Source organism: Coptis chinensis, chromosome 4 (genome assembly GCF_015680905.1).
Source record: "Coptis chinensis isolate HL-2020 chromosome 4, ASM1568090v1, whole genome shotgun sequence".
Taxonomy (NCBI): Eukaryota; Viridiplantae; Streptophyta; class Magnoliopsida; order Ranunculales; family Ranunculaceae; genus Coptis; species Coptis chinensis.
Window position 1 is genome coordinate 42,148,917 of NC_141459.1, and position 16,985 is coordinate 42,165,901.

Sequence of the window (16,985 nt, forward strand, 5' to 3'; positions counted from 1 at the left end):
AGTTGTATGAGAAAGATGGGGTTGAATCGAGTTCAGGCACTCTAGTGGCGAAGAAAAGTCATATCAAAGAAATGAGAAAAAGCCACCTCGAGGAGGTACAGTCAGTGGCAAAATTGACACCAAAGGTGCTGCAAGAGAAAGAGGTAAAACAAGCACCCCAGCCAATCACAAAAGAAATGGTACAGGAGATGATGCAGAGGCAATTTAGGGACCAGCTAATGGAGAAAGTATCAGCTTCGGTTCGTAAATTGACCGATGATGTAGGTTGAAACCCGCTGAAAAAGGAAGTAAAGAGAGTGCCATTACCTCCAAAATTCAAAAATCCCAAGTTCACCCAATATGATGGGACCACGAACCATATGGACCATCTCTTCAATTACCGACACCAGTTGTCGATATATCATGGAACTGAGTATTGGGATTCTGTGTTATGTCGATCATTTTCTTCAAGCTTAAAAGGCAAAGCATTGAAATAGTTTTGTGCAATACCTGAGGGGACCATTTCTTGCTTTTGGAGATCGAGGAGAGATTCCTCACCAATTATGGTCATCAGAGAGTACAGCCGAAGTAGGTATCGGTTTTATTCCAATTGAAACAAAGAAAGAAGTAGTCATTGAAAGGTTTTTTGGCACGATTCAAGGCCGAAACTCAATCAGTGGAGAGGCTTGATGAGTTTGAAATGACAGATGTTATGTCTTTCCAAATAGGTGTGATACCAGGATCTGATATGCACAAATATCTCTTGCGCAAGGATGTCAAAAGTTTACAGGAGCTGTATGACAAAGCTAACAGAGATATTCAGGTGGAAGAAGGGATACATGCAGCCACGATGCAAAATGTACTGCAGGTGTCGGAGTTAGGAAAGAAAGAGAAAGATAATGGAGATAGACATGAGAATCGAGACTCTTCGAGATCAGACCAAAAGAGACCTCAGGAAAATTATACAAGTCTGGATAATCAACTACAACAAAGAAATAGGTATGAAAAAACACTAAAAGAAGAGTTGGATCCCAAAAATTTATCGCTATCAATACTACACCTGAAGATATTTTAAGGAGGGTGGTGAAAAAAGATTTTTTGATATGGCCAAAGTACACTTTTAGGGAAATAAAGGGCGGGCAAACCTTATTGTAGCTTTCACAAAGTTGAGAACCATGAGACAAACAAATGTTTGAAGCTGTTGAAAGAAATTGATAGGTTGATGAAAGACGGTAAGTTACGAGAGTTCAAGGCTGATGTCAGACCCGCAGAGACTGCAACCATACATGAGAAACCCCTTGGAGTAATTAATATGATCTACAAATGGGAGATACCATAAAAGAAAATCATTCGAGATAAAATAAGAAAGATTTCAATGGTAAAAGAGGTGCTCGAGGTCAATGTCGAGCTTATTCCAGTAAATCAGAGTCTGGTATCGGCTAGCATTCCAGGAGCAATTATGTTCGTACCAGATGACTTATCGAAGGTGATGTTGCCACATGATAATGCATTGTTAATCACTTTGTGTATCTCTGGCTATAATGTACAAAAGATATTGGTGGATTGTGGTAGTTCTGTGAACATTTTATTCTGGAAAGCATTCACAGGCATCGGTCTCGATGAGACTTGATAAAACGGTAAATTCCCATTTTGGTTTTACTTTATTCCGAGATCCACAGTCTGAAGTCCGAAGACTAAAGTCCAAAGTCCAAAATCCGTTAGTCGTCCATTTAGTCAAGTTACCTTACTCACGTGGGTTTGGTAGGATAGGTCGAGTAAGGGATCATCCATACCTTAGGGCTCAGCAAGACTTACAACTGGATTTACATCTTTTGGTGAATAGGATTTTAAGTTATTTAGTTGGTTTAAATAGATTAACGGTAATGCAAGTAATGTAAATTAATAATGGTTATTTCGACGTAAATAAACAAATATAGAGAAACAGGGAGAGAGTTAATCGTACTCATGCAAGAATCATTTTCAACAATTTATACTACCACATCACTACAACTCTAATCCATCTCGAGTTCATAGACAAATCCGAGACAACGTTGAGTATCGATCCCTAGCAAAATACACGCATCTCTGAGCGCATCTCACTAGCATAAGGAGTTGAACTAATATTTCATCTCTAGAATATCATTTCAGCTCCTGGTTCGATTCTACATCAGCTGGACAAATTAGAGAGCTGTCTGACACCGTAGAGTTGCGTGTGAGACATTTTGGGTCTCTCGCGAGACTGTTCTGGAGCATCAGCACTCCAAACTTGGACAATCTCAATCATTTTGGGACCAGATGTATAATCTACACCTAATTCCTAAGTAGTGATTCTAGAACATTAAAGTGTCAATCCGGATTCTCACACGAGCAGCATAACCCTCCCCCTGAAGGGGGGGGGGGTTTAACTCATGGTCATTGGATGAATAATTGAACTTGTTGTATTAAATAAATAAATAAATGCAGAACGGAAATTAAACTTAGAAAGAATTGACTTTTATTAAGAAGAAAGACTTATAGTACTGAAGCAGAAGGAAGGGAAAATGACGGAATGTAAACTACGTACTAGAATGAAAGCTGCACACTATAAACTAAAACTATATAACTAATGAGCCAAAGCTGAAGAAGGAAAGGTCCCCCTTCATATATATAGGCTCCAGACCTTTCATGTGAAGACCAAACATTAAAATGTTTTGTTTCATTCAATTGCTAAACTCAAAACTTTGTTTTGTCCTATTATATTTTGTTTTGTCCTTCTATGTTTTGTTTTGTCCTTTTGCCCAATTCAATTCAAAACATTGAATTGGTACGTGTCTTTTCCTTTTGCAAGGTGGCACAAAATTGTGACCATCACTTGCCACCTGCTTATGCTAACTCGTCATGCCTTTTGGGCCTGCAGAGTGGGTCCACGTGGTGTGTCCAGTGGCGGCACCGATTTTAGCATTTTTACAACTTTCTGACTTTGCGTAGAGTTCGTCGCCCTGGTTGCTCTGGCAGTTAACTAGCCAAAGTCGGCGTCCAGGTTTGAAAGATGTGAGCTTCGGAAGTTTGCTGTTTCTTTACATGTGGACCCATTCTGCACTAGTTTTGTTCCTTTGGAAACTTCGGTTCTAGTTAGGCTTTGTTGGGCTTCACTGGGGTTGAGTGGGAAGACTTCAGGAATTCCAGTATTCCCGTACTTCGATGCATGTTTTATTATCATATTCACGTTAACTGCGGAAACTTGCACAAGTACGAAAATTTAATTATTACATGATTATTAAACACATAATTGACCAAAATGCTATGTCTCTCGGGGTTTAATACTACAGTTTTGGGTGCTTATCACACCACCCCTAAACAGCACTTTTCTTGTCCTCAAGCAAAGAAGAGACTTTAAAATGATAAGTGGCTAAAATATGTTGTCCTAAGCTTAGTCTCATTTCGCAGAGTGCGGTTGCATTGACCGTATGCAACAAGGCCTTGAACCACTAGGAATTCCCTAGTGGACTAGTTATAGCCTCGTGAGAGTTTTCTAGAAAAGATACTCACAAACTTCATTTATACTATAACGACTTAGTGACAAAGGCCTGTTTCTTTAATTAATCTCAGATATCTCTACATCTCACTAGCGGGGGAAACAAGAATTAATTCTTTTGAAATTCAAGTTAATATACATACAATAATCAAAACATCTACATATGAGCATGCATGCAGTGATCTTTTACAATGAAATGTACGAGCAGGGCCGTTCTGGATCCTTTGGAGAGCGTCCTTAAGTAGGTTCTCACAGGTATGTGTCAAAACACAATTTTTCTCTTACTTTTCTACTCAAGTTTTGCTAACTCCAGTGTGTAGTGAGCACACGTTTCCTCACATACTCAATGACAGTCAGAGGAGCTGAGGTCGAGAATTCACATCTACTATTTAATATCATACCACCCTACTCCTAATTGAGCTAGAGGTTTTTATTAGGTTTTATGGGGCTTAGGTGGTAGTGCAGAAGAAATTGGAATGGAAAATTCAAAAAATGATAAGTATGAGAAAATAAGGTCTTTGAGATATTTATACTAGAGAAATCCTTATTTTCTTTTTTGCTTCTAACATGGGTTTCCATACTTGGCTTTTTTAAGCTTTTGTATTCCTTTTTGATTTGATTTTGGGGGAAATTCTAACTTTGATATTTCTTTTGATTTTTGGAAACATCTTTCTATTTTTCTTCTTCTTTTCTTTTGAAGCAGATGTAGGAACCGTTATGGTCGCAGTTTACAAACCATAAAAACCATGCGCAGCGGAATAAAGGTGTTCACGATTTTGTTTAGAATCATATCTCTTAGATCAGTTGTGATATCTTTGAGAACAAATCAGCAACATCTTGATCTTCTGTTGTATTCCTATCCTTGGAATGGACGTTGTGTGGGAAGTGATCTACCAGCCCCTTCTTTCTCTCTTGGCCTCTCTCACTCACAAAGTTAGAACCGATTTCGGAACTCTCTTTTCTTGAGCAAAACCTGAGTTTCTCATTAGTGTAATGAAACAATCAAGAAAGCGGGATTTCTTTTTATAGGCTACAACAAGGACCATGAGGAGAAATTAGGGTTGGGCCTCCTGACGGGCTTGGGCTTCCCATGTTTGCCCAGAACACACGGCCCAAGTCCGTCAACAAATGGCTTATTCCACTAAAGGCCATTGTTGCACTACCGCCCTAATCCCAAACCGTGTATTACGTTTATAGGCTCCATATTATATGCTTGTTGATCTCCCTGTGTTTAAGATGTTGAATTCCCGTTGATTAAGTCAAGTTATTGACAACTATATTAATCAACTTCTTATGTCCTTGAGTAGTACCACTCAACCTCATTGTCATATCGGATTAAATTCGCCTGTAGGGTTAACATGATAATCCTTATGAGCTCATCAAGGGGACATCATCAACCCGACTTCTTGTGGGTCACAGATTCCTTCTATAATCAACAACACACCATACATACAATGTCATTACCTAATCCATTGAGTTTGTTGATTCACAAATGAATCTCACTCATTGATGATTTAAAGCAATGTACAATGCACGTAAGTGCCCATTATTATATCCGGATTAAGAGGACAAGCATCCATAATAGCAGAGGTGTTTGTTCTCTTATATAGTCAGTATAAAGAGAAACAACCTCACTTGGTCCTGTTCAATACACACAAACTGTACTAGTGTAATCCTATAATCAAGATAGATTAATACCGGATTATACTACAACAATAGCAATGGTTTGTCCAAATCCATCTAGGTTGTGAACGTTTACTTATACTTTATAAGGTACTGATGATATGATCTTCTTTGTGTCACCACACGCCTATTATCTACAACATAAAGTATTAGACACATGCATACAACTAATAACATATATAATATGCATAACATTTGCCCATATGATTCTCTTTCAAAATATAAAGAATTAGAGTTAATACAAAAGTAATGTTTTTAGTATATAACCCTATCAGCAGGTAACGGATTTTGATTTGTGACAAGTTTTTCTCTTCATTTTTCCGTACTTCATCCTATTTCTCATACTCATCATTTAGGTGAGCTTATTTATTTGTGGTTAATAGATGGGTAATGAATTTTTTTGGTGAAATAGAAAGGATCAATGAAAGGTTCTGATAAAAGATAAAATTTGAATAGTCTTACCTACGAAATAAAGCGATGAACTCTAAACGCAAGTAAAACTAAACTTGATCTTATGGGTCTATGTTTATCAAAGATTCTACTCTCAAGTCTATGAGATATAGTGGAGTAGAGTGATTTGTTCCACTCCTAGTCCTTCCGCATGCTGTGTTGTCACGTGTAAGTAATCTAAACTTAAAGTCTAATGAGAGATTTACGAAAAAGGCAACTAGACTACGATGCAACTACCCACAAAATGCAACTAGTCGACGATGAGAATAACTAAGGGAATGCTACGTTGATTCGATGATAAGGAGTTAGAGGGGAATTGATTCCACCTTAACTCGACTTAATCCTATTAACTAAAAATCGTCGTAATCCGAATTGAATCGCCGGCAGAACAATTGGTTCTTCCTAATCCCTAATTACACATGGCATTTCTACTAATTAATAACTAGCATGTGAGCGATTAAACCCATTCTCATGGTGAACTAAACGCGTTTCTAGAGTGGAAAGGAAATTACGACGAATCCACGTTAATCGAATCAAGCTTTCATCAAGGCTTCTCAACCCCTCTAATGGAGGTTTAGCCGAGAATCATTACGCAATCATTTCGATTAAATTTAAACTAAACATGATATAAAGAATTGAAATTTACTTAATTAAACAATAATGAAATCTAATTTAATGACTAAAATGCAATAAGGACGGGGAATTGAAATTGGATCTAGAAATGGAAATGACAAAAATCGAAGTTGATAGAAATACTACTTATTGACCTAATCAAAATGAAGAACAAGATTCCAAGGTTTAATCTAATACAATAATTGGATTTGAAACTACACTTAATCAAAAACAATTAAATAAAACTAGATCTAGAAGCTATTTTAATGGCTACTTTCTATTCTAAGCTACTTTTATTTTCTAACCTAAAAATCTACCATTAACAAAGAATTAAGCTTTTGTTTTTATACTTTCAGATCCAAAAATCGTGCATGGGCTTAGAGCCATGTTTTGGGCCAGAGAATCAGGCCCAAAACCCAATTCTTTCAGTCCAGAAAGGCCTCTTCAGCTGTAGTTGGCTTCAACAGACTTTCCGTCCACCTCTGCTCCTCTGATTGGGTCAAGGCTTAGACCATTGGAAAGCTCTTTCCGAGCCGGTCGTTTTGACATAAGGTAGGCCCCATTCCGAGGTCTGAGTCCAAAGATATATCCTTCGGAAGTTCTGCTGACTTTGTGTGCTGTTTCTGCCCGCGCGTCGACTTTTCAGCTTTTGACCGGGATTTTAGAAAGGCTTTGTCTTCTCGAAACTTGGCCTTTAATCACGGACCTCCTTAGTAACCGACCTTTGCTCCTTTATCTCACTAAAGTGGCACATTTCTGCACATTATGAACCTTGAAGCCTGAAATGCATAAAAACACATAATCAGTGTTAACTTTTAATTATTACTCACATAATTAGTCTAAAAGTATGACTATTAAAGGGTTAAAACTACAGTTTTGGGCTCTTATCAAATCACCCCCAAACAGCATTTTGCTTCTCCTCAAGCAAAGATGAGAAATTAACATAAGTGACGAAAAATGGAGTTCTATCTACTTTTTGTTTCGCCGAGTGCGATTGCATTGACCATATGCAACAAGGCCTTAAACCACTAGGAATTCCCTAGTGGACGAGTTATAGCCTCGTGAGAGTTTTCCAGTGAAGGTACTCACAAACTTTATCTATACTACAACGACTAAGAAATAAAACTATTGTTTCCTTATTCATGCTCCAAACTATCTATGCATCTCACTAGCTATAAACAAGAATAACCAAGTCAAAAACCTAAGCTAATATATGCATAATAATCAATCATCTATAACAAATATATATACAATGAGTAATACTATGAAATGCAATAGCAGGTCCATTTCTGAAACTTGGAATAACGCCCTTAAGTAGGTTCTCACAATAATAGTCAAGATACAACACTCTGATTTTTCCACTCAAGTTTATTTACTCTAATGTGCAGTGGGCACACTTTACCTTACAATCTAAATGACAACAAGGAAGCCGGAGTCGATCAAACACATCTGCCACTTACTATCACACTAACCTATTCCTAACTGAGCTAGAGGTCTTTATTAGGTGTTACGGGGATTAGGAGATGGTTTAAGAAGGAAGGAAATGGATATTCAAAAGGACAAGTCCGAGATAATAGACTCTTTATATTATGTAACTAGAGAAAACCTTGTTATTTACTTTTTGCTTCTACACTTTGTTTCCATCCTTAGCCATATTTTTTTTTTTTTTTTTTTTTTTTTTTTTTCTTTGGCTTTTGACTCCCTTTTATTCTATTTTTTGGAGTTTTTATTTTATTTATATTTATATTTTTCTTTTCCTTGGATGGAAACTTCTTTTCTTTATTTTTCTCAAGCAATTAACTAACTTTTGTTTACACGAGGTTTTCTCTTCTTCTTTTCTTCCCTCATTCTATTCTCGGACTTATTCTAAATTGGGTGGGTTGAATTTTTTTTATTTTCTTTTGTTTTTGTAACAGGGTAAAGGATTTGTGGTTTATGGAAGGCTAAAGAAAGGCTCAGAGGGGCGACTAGCGGAAAATAATTCATAGGTTTGAATTTCTGGCTATATCGATCCAAAGAGGGCCTAAATTCTCGCTTAGGATATGGCATAGTCAAAGCAAGTGGACGTGTGATATCTCTATCCGGATTTTACTTCTCCCTTGTGTCATTTCTCAAATGCTTCGCTCATATAAGGCTTTAGGCTATATTCTCAGGATTTGTAGAATAAGTACTCTAGCCTAGATTTGAAACTTATCTGCTAACAATTATAGATACTCATGTAATATATTTATAGATAGATGCAAAGATTATTATCTATATATTAACCTAAGTTTCTAACAATTATTCTCGATGCAACAGCTGACTCATTGAGACTTCTAGATTGTTAAGAGCATGGAGAAAGAAACAATACCAATATTCCTAAGTGTATAGCATAACTTATTTATTTATATTTTTGAATTTTTGAAATTTTAACTAGAAAACAAATGCATATTATACATATCTATATCCTATCAGATGCCTTAATTACACGTGTTTCTATGCCCCCAAACAAAAAGCATGCTTTGTCCTCAAAGCAATTAAATAAAAGAGGGTAGGAAAAATACCATCAAGAAGCGTGAAATTCGGGAACATCGTAAAACAAGGTTAGAACGCACTAATATAGGAAATAAAACTGACACACAACTCTATCTGAAGTTATACCCATTATGGGGTTAACAAGAATGAAATTGCTTGGGACATAAGCAGACACTAGCTAGAATGAAAACTTACCTTATCTCCCGCATTACTCATCATCTTACTCATCCTTTTCTTCCATAAAGAAGTGAGGTTCCTTTGCGTCCTGCCATGCCATGATAATTTGCCAGGCTTCCCGCCATTTATCATTTATGATTGCTAACCTATTAAGAGCCACTTGGTCTGACGGGGTGTAGGGCGCAACCTGATGAGGTTGTATCCGCCACCCTTGCCAAGTCATTGCACGGAAAGATCGAATGATACTATTGGTAGGTCGGACAATGTTGACCGTAATCCAATCCGTGAAGTGTGTACAAAAAATAGGAAAGAAACACAGCATAATACGGGAAACTAGAACGGGCATAAGGAGGTACTTATGCCTCATGCTATGGTATCGAGCTAAACTAGACATCAAGGTTCGGGGAAGGTCATGACACATACATCCCGTGGCTAGAGCAAGGAAGACGCTGCAAGTGGCATCATTCACAGAAGAAAAACGCCATTCCCCTCAAATGTTTAGCATGATCCAAAACATAACAGTTCCTATGTTCATGGACAGGCTACCAAAGGCGACATTATATTCCCCTTGGTCCTCGATACGGAAAATGCCCGTGCCATACGACTCATGCAAAAACTCGTAAGTGTAGACATACATATTGTCTACCCAATAGCACCATTGGTCTTGTATTTCAGCGGGCATAGCAAGTCCAAGAACAAATTCTAGCAAGAACCTGGTAATTTCCATTGGTTCATTATCAATGTTGATGGAGAAAATGCAGTTATCGTAAAAATAAGATGCTAGAGTCAGAGAATAAAGTGCATCAGATCTTACCATAAGCGGCTCCCAGCCAACGAATGTGATCGCTTCGCGAAACCAAGCACCATAAGTAGTGCTTTGGAACAAATCTTCGAAAGACTGTTCCGGTATCAATGTTGGAGATGTCATCTCAAAATTACGCTTTGGAATAGCTGCGAATGATCCGGATACTACGCGAAAAACTGGAAATTTCCCGGTCCACGGAAGTCGGCTGAAAGTCGCTCGATAGGACGCGATCAAGGCTGAAGAAATTGAAATTTCCAGTTTTTGAGCTGGTCGCCAGCTTGCATGAAAGGCGGCCTTCGACAAAAACTCAGAAAAAATATCAGAGCTTGAAGTGCGCCTCCAGTAGGGCTGAAAGCGCTTCGGAGTTGCGTAAACTTCGAAAATGAGTCAAAACGAGGGAATCGCGGGAGTGAAAGGTGAGTGATGGAGTTTAGGTGTAGTGTGAGTTGTGAGGATAGATTGTATCAAGTTTATATAGGTTTAAAGTTGCTAAAATGGATCGGAAGTTGCCCAAAACTAATTACGGCAGGTTTCGAAATCCTAAAATTTCCAAACCCAAAACGTAAAACAACTCATTTCCTTGATTCTAATTCAAACCCAGTATCTTTTAGATTGATTTTATGATAGAATGTACCTATTTAATCTAGATTTCATCCTACCATGATACTTATTCATATATATGCCTAAACAGCCATATTTTCACCTTGACTCATAATAAATTCTAACACGGGTTATATAAAAATCATCTTTGGAATAGATAAAACCACCCCCAAATAAGTTGGGAAGGTGGGGTCAATATTAAACAACCACGCATAATGAAAATAACCCATTATATTAAAAATAATTCATGTGGAGTACATTTCACTACAAAATTCAACTTACGGAAAGAAACTTACATAAAAATAAATGACAGTAATGAAACTACAAATAAAACATAAAACATCAAACTATACTATCCCTAGCTACTCCGGAACTGGTGGCGGAAGGCACACGCCTTCGAGAGGCGCCTCTGAGCTCTGATGGACCAGCACCATTCGTCTTTCGGCGACGGCGCTCGTGTCTCGAGGGTGTATCCTCAGAAGGAGAGTCCCCGTGAGGTGGGAATCGTGTCAGCATCTCGTCCCGAAACTGGCGCTGAGCTTCTAGCTCGGTCCTCATCTGTTCCCACCTCTCGTCCTCTCTCGGGGTGCGAGCTCGAAGTTATGATGCATCGTTGCTGTCGAGTCGGAGGTCTTCACAGATAGTGTTGAGTTTAACGATGCCACGATGGATCACAGCCATGCGTTCAGATCGACCAAACCCTCTCCAAGGCATCCTCGTCAAAACACGTCAAGTCCTCCTCATCCTCCGAGGCATCCTGATTTCCCCCAGCCTCCTCTTCATTCTCAGCTCCACCATCCTCTTCTTCTTCTTCTCTATCCTCAGCCAATTTCCAAACCTGTTGGACACACTCCTTATAGATGCGAGGGTTACGGTGGAGGGTGATGTATGTCCGATCAGTCGCCTGGCTGCGCTCTCAACTTCAAAGCATGATCTTTGTTATCAACGACGGGGAGAGGGGGCAACAGACTTCCCTACTCCCCTAATCATGCTCAGTAAAAACTCTAAGATGCAGAACTCATACTTCCGCTCCTGGAGTATCCATAAGATGTGGAGGCAGTTCAGGCCGATGTCGCTGACCTTCCCCTTCCCCTGGATGTTCCGACCAATCCACCGAAACGTGAGCCACCTGGTTGGTCCTAAGGGAAGTTCTGTCGAACACAATGCGATCGCATTGTAGTCGCCTCAATAACTGTCTCGTGCATCAATGGCTCTACCCCATTATGTTGGGACTCTTGCGGGTTGACATCGGATGGATTCTAGGCGGAATGCCTAGAATCTCGACCAACAAACCAGTCGTCACCTCCTTCCTCCTCTTTCCCACAACAACAAAAATCCTCGTCCCTTCCAACTCCCTCGTATCGTAGAACCGTCGGACTAAATCCTCGTGGTAATAGGCTTCAGTCGAGTACCACAAGCTATTCCGATCTCGACCGATCATCTAAATCACCGCAGTAGAGCGGTAGCGAAGTGGTCGACAGTAAAAGCTTGCTCCGGTAAAATTCGGCGTTGTTGAGCCATTGGAAGTTTGGAATGTTGTGGGGGCTTAAATGTGATGTGGTGGTGGGATTTTAATAGACCGGTTGATGCAAACCGTGGTGGTGGTGGAGTGGTGGCGCGGCAGCACCAAAATTTGATATTTTGGTGGATTTTTGGTTATGTAATTTGGTGGTAATGGTGGTCGGTGGTGTTCGGAGTCGATTTTTGTTTTCTTTTTATTTTGGTTTTGTTTTTAGGTTTTTGGAGCTTGGGCGTTAATGGCGGATGGAGAAGAAGATCGCGACTGTTGGTTAAGGTAAGGGCGCGGTCGCGCTGTCGGTGGGCGCGGGTTGGGCCCAAGCCCAAAATCGAAATTTGTGATTTTTTTCCGATTTTTTGCGAAACTTCAAATCAAAATTGCCGCTTTGTTACCGGTCCGATTTTTGCGAATGAGATATGGAAATGATCAGGAGAGAATTTCCAATCCAATGATCCATAAAACGCTCTATTCCGTCCGTGGATGACATATAAGATAGTGGAAAACGCCTCGAAGTGCGTGCATGCCGTACGTTATGCGAACAATTGAACTCTAAATTCATGGATTATGTCAACCCGAATCGTAATACAATAAAACGGCCTAAGCAACTCTAATGTGACATAAATATTTAGTACAGAAACATGAACACCCCACCCCCAAACAAATTTTTACAACGAAGCTTAGAAAATTTGTTTTTAGCAGTGGGTCTTTTAAAATCAGATTCCCGAGACTTCCTAGGTTACTATGCTTATTATTTTTTTTTTATATATATATATATATATATATATATATATATATATATATTTTTTTTTTTTTTAAATTTTAAAAAGAAAAACAATAAACAATAAAGACATAATTCACCCCATAGAGAAACATGACTCAAAAAATCCGAGAAAACATGCAAGAGTGGAAAACGTGAATTATGTTTAAATTTGGACTTAGGATCCGATACTTACAGCCACACACTCCATAGGGAGGGCCCGATTACCTTAATGGTGCACTCACCCATATATGGAAATGAAAGGAAATGCACCAAATACAGAAGTTGAGTCGTTTATAGTCAGATACTCGAGACTTTATCTAGACTTTATCAACAACCGAAATAATTGTGGATCATTCCATAAATAAATATCACAGAAAACATATCCAAACACAATCAAGCACCAAGATTTCCTATGACTCAACCTAGTAAAATGAAAGCGAAGTCGGATAACCCTATTATGTAACCTATCATGCACCTTATTTTTCATTTTTGAATGAGTGGGTGTTCTAGTAAATAAGTGTGGAAAAGTGAATGGTTGTGAAGAATATGGTGGATATGGATAAGTTGTAGAGGGAAAGCATGGAAAAATGAGGATGTGGGTTTAGCACAAAACTCATTCATAGTGTAGGTAGGGCTCTCTCAAGTCTGAAAATGAAGGTGTCACACGCTTTTTTGTCTTCAAGTATTTGTTTACTAGGTGAATTTAAAAATTATGAAGCACGAGGAAGAAACAATGAGGATCGAAAGTGCAAACTCGAGATTCCTTTGAAAGGGCGGAAGGGGGAGTCGAGGTGGATGTTGTGCAAAGTAGTTCTTGATAGGGTGAATCATCACCTGCTCTAAGAAACTCATCGAATTGCTCATCTAGATTAGTGATATCCACGTTACTATGATAGTCCTCTATATCTTTGAGAAAATCATCTATCTCCTCCTCATCCGTAATATGTGTATCGACTAGTGTAGGAATGGAAATGTTGGAGTCTGATCTTCCAAAGAAAAGAAATTTGGGCACATGATTATCAGGGAACGTGTTGTTGAAATAATCTCGAACAAAGCTCTAGATCATGCAAACCTCTCCATCCATAGACGAATCGGGTAACTGTGTCTTTGTTTTAAAAACATTGACTTCAATGACAAGATGGCCAAAAGACATGGACATTGAACCATCGCGCAATTAATGAGCGCATTGGCGGTTGCGAGAAAAAGGTCGCCTCTAAGATGATCGGACGAGTCGTTAAGCGACTTTCGTATCGAGGATGACAAAATCAGCCGGATAGTAAAAATCCTGAATTTTTACGAGAACATTTTCGGCGACACCCTTAGGATACTTAATAGACCGATCAGCTAATTGCAACGTCATTTTAGTGGGTTGCATCTCGTCTAGACCTATTTGTCTATACAAATAAAGCGGAGTAAGTTTACACTAGCCCCCAAGTCTAATAAACGCGGTCGTCGTATAGGAATCTCTAAGGTGCATTGTCTGATGGGGCGACCGGGGTCCTTGTACTTAACAATTCCATTATGTTCGGATAGAGTTGGGAATTGTTCTCGTTAAAAAGACGTCTTTTGGTATATTGGTCTTACGCCTAGTAGTACCACAATTCCTTAAGAAACTTAGCATGGTGTGGTAGCTTTTTATAGCTTCGAGGAAGGGAAGGTTTATAGTTAGATTCTTAAAACATCCCTAATCTCCTCATAATTTGTATCCCTAGTTAACATGGCTAATTTTTGTGGAAACGGTGGTTTCGTCTATATTTAGCAATGGTATTACGGGTGTTTAACCGTGGCTTCTGTTTCTTAGGTTGTGTTGTGGCGGTACCTCTACGTGGTAGGCTCTTCAGTTTCTATTTGGTATCTAGTAATATAGCGGTGTAGGGGCTCTTGGTGGGGTAACTATAGGCATAGTTACTTTGTTATCAACCACTCTACCATAACGGAGAGTGGTGATGGCCTTTAGCTCACCTACATTTTCATACTCGTTACTAGTATTATTGGTTACCTCAAAGGCTGTATTTGTTGTTTTAGGATTAGGTATTTCGTGACCTGGAAACACGCCTTTGGGTTGGGCTTTATCTTGAGCCAGCTGTTTGGTTAAATTATTAACGGATTGTAGAAGTTGTTGGTTAGATTGAGCCATGGTTTGGAAAAGTTTTTGGCTCACTTGTATGAAGGTGTCAAGACGATCCGGTTGTGTGGGTGTAGTAGTCACGGGTGGTGTGATTAGAACTATTTCACGTGAATTATTTATGGGTGGATTTTGGTAGTTATTATTTCCTAACGATACCTCTACTAGCATTATAATTATTATAACTACTTTGACCTTGTGCTTGACCTTGTCGAGGTTGCACTTGGTTGTTATAATTATTAAAATTCCCTTGACCCTGTCCTTGTCGTAGTGGGGCTTGGTTAAAGGCGTCGTAGGGCCTAACATATTGGTTATTGTACCCTTGAGGTGTGGCGTTTTGGTTATTTCTCCAACCGAAGTTGGGATTTTGTCTCAAAGCGTTAGGTTCACTATTAATGGAACAAGCCTATTCATAGGCTATAGGGCCGATGGGAGTCGGGATGCTTTCGGGGCTCAACAGAAACTACATGGATTTGAATTTACATTCATGACGGGGATTGGCTTTTGTTGTCTGAAATGGCCTCTACCTTTTTGTGAGGGATTCAATTAGAGTTTTAAGCTCGGGATCTAATTTAACCTCAAACATCTTGGTAGCCTTAAGCTGTTGAAGAAGAACTAGCGGAGCCGGGAGTAATCGTCACTACCCCCGGTTGTTATTTAGCTTAGTTTGGTCCTCTATAAATTTATAAGCCTCGAAGCTCCTTTGCTAAGAAACTACCCCATTCATTATGTCAAGGACTTCTTTATGGTGGTGTAGAAGTCCTTTGAAAAGGCGCGAACTAACGTGTCTTTCGCTAAGTTATGATGTGGACACTCTATAAGGAGATCGGTGAAAGCGATTCCAAGCCTCGAAAATGATTCATGAGGATTTTGTCGAAAAGAAATGGATCTTGGAAAGCATCTCATCCGTCTTTAGGTGTGGGTAAAATGTTCCATAAACAGTGAACAAGTTTAGCCCACGAGTCCACAGAATTAGGCGCCTTGGCAGTTAACCAAGACGCCTTTATCGGCTAAGGTGAAAGGGAATACCCTTAATTTAATTTGTTCCGTACCAACCGTAGGATGGTGGAATGTTGTTAGGGCTTGTTCAATCCTACGCGTGTCTTGATAAGGTTTTCATGGTCTAATCCATGAAAAGCGGGTAACAAATTAAAATATTTGGAGGGATTCGAAATCCCCACCGGGTCTGCTATAACGATGCAAGATTTGGGGCTATCATTTCAAGGCTTTGTAGAAGTCGAGAGAGAGGAGTCTCTCTTTTCCGCCATTATATCGGGTGGTGTGTGTGAAATAGTAGCTAGAGGTGTAGTGGGTGGTATACTAGATAGACTTGATTGTTGATGTTGTTGTGTATTTACGTTCGGTGTTTTTGTTCGGCCAGACCTTAACCTCATACAAGGTTAAGACCAACTTAGCTAAACACGTCAACACTGCAAACAATTCTGATATACTAGTATAAACCTCTAACAGGAGATGCGAGGTGTGGAAGAAAGGAATACCTGATTGCGTCCTTGCTTCGCTTATGAATAGCGCCTTGTTTACGCTTGTTCAGTGTATATAACAGGTTAGAACACTGAAAAATATGAAAGATCAAAGTTGAATCAAAACCGCCGAAATCCGAAAAAAATTTGATATAAGGCTGGTCGAATTCATATAGAACGGTCGCGCTCGGTGTATCTTAGAATTCCAGAGTTTAAATGGTCGCTCCACATATGGGGGCGGGTCGTGCTTTCGTGGTCCGATGAGTTAGGGGGGTTGCGTTCATGAGGAAGAAGCACAAGGCCGGTGTAATTCGACCGAATTTTTCAACTCGAAATGGACAAACCACGGTATGAATCAAACAAGGGTGGGTGGGTGAAATGGGACTTTAAGAACAAGTACTAACACTACTAAAAAAATATCTGAAAGTGAAACTAAGATATAAATGCCATTTGATAAACATAAAATGAATAGTCTTACCTACGAAATAAAGCGATGAACTCCACTCTACTCCACTATTTCGAATTTGTTACTCCACGCTATTTCGATAGACTTGAGAGTAGGAATCTTTGATAAATAACATAGCATCATAAATAGTTTAGTTAACTTACGTTTTGATTTCATCGTTCATTTCGTAGGTAAGCTATTCATTTTATGTTTATCAAATGGCACCGCTGCCATCTTAGTTGCACTTTAGCATTGTTTTCATAGTAGAATTAGTCATTTTTGAGTCCCATTAAACCCACCCACCCTTGTTTGATTCATACT

General features: G+C 39.2%; 1 pseudogene; it reads left to right on the forward strand.

Annotated features, from left to right (window-relative positions):
• The first annotated feature begins 679 nt into the window (after window positions 1-679).
• Window positions 680-16,985, forward strand: part of LOC147503544 (hydroxyproline O-arabinosyltransferase RDN1-like) — a 38,161-nt pseudogene continuing 21,855 nt past the window's right edge.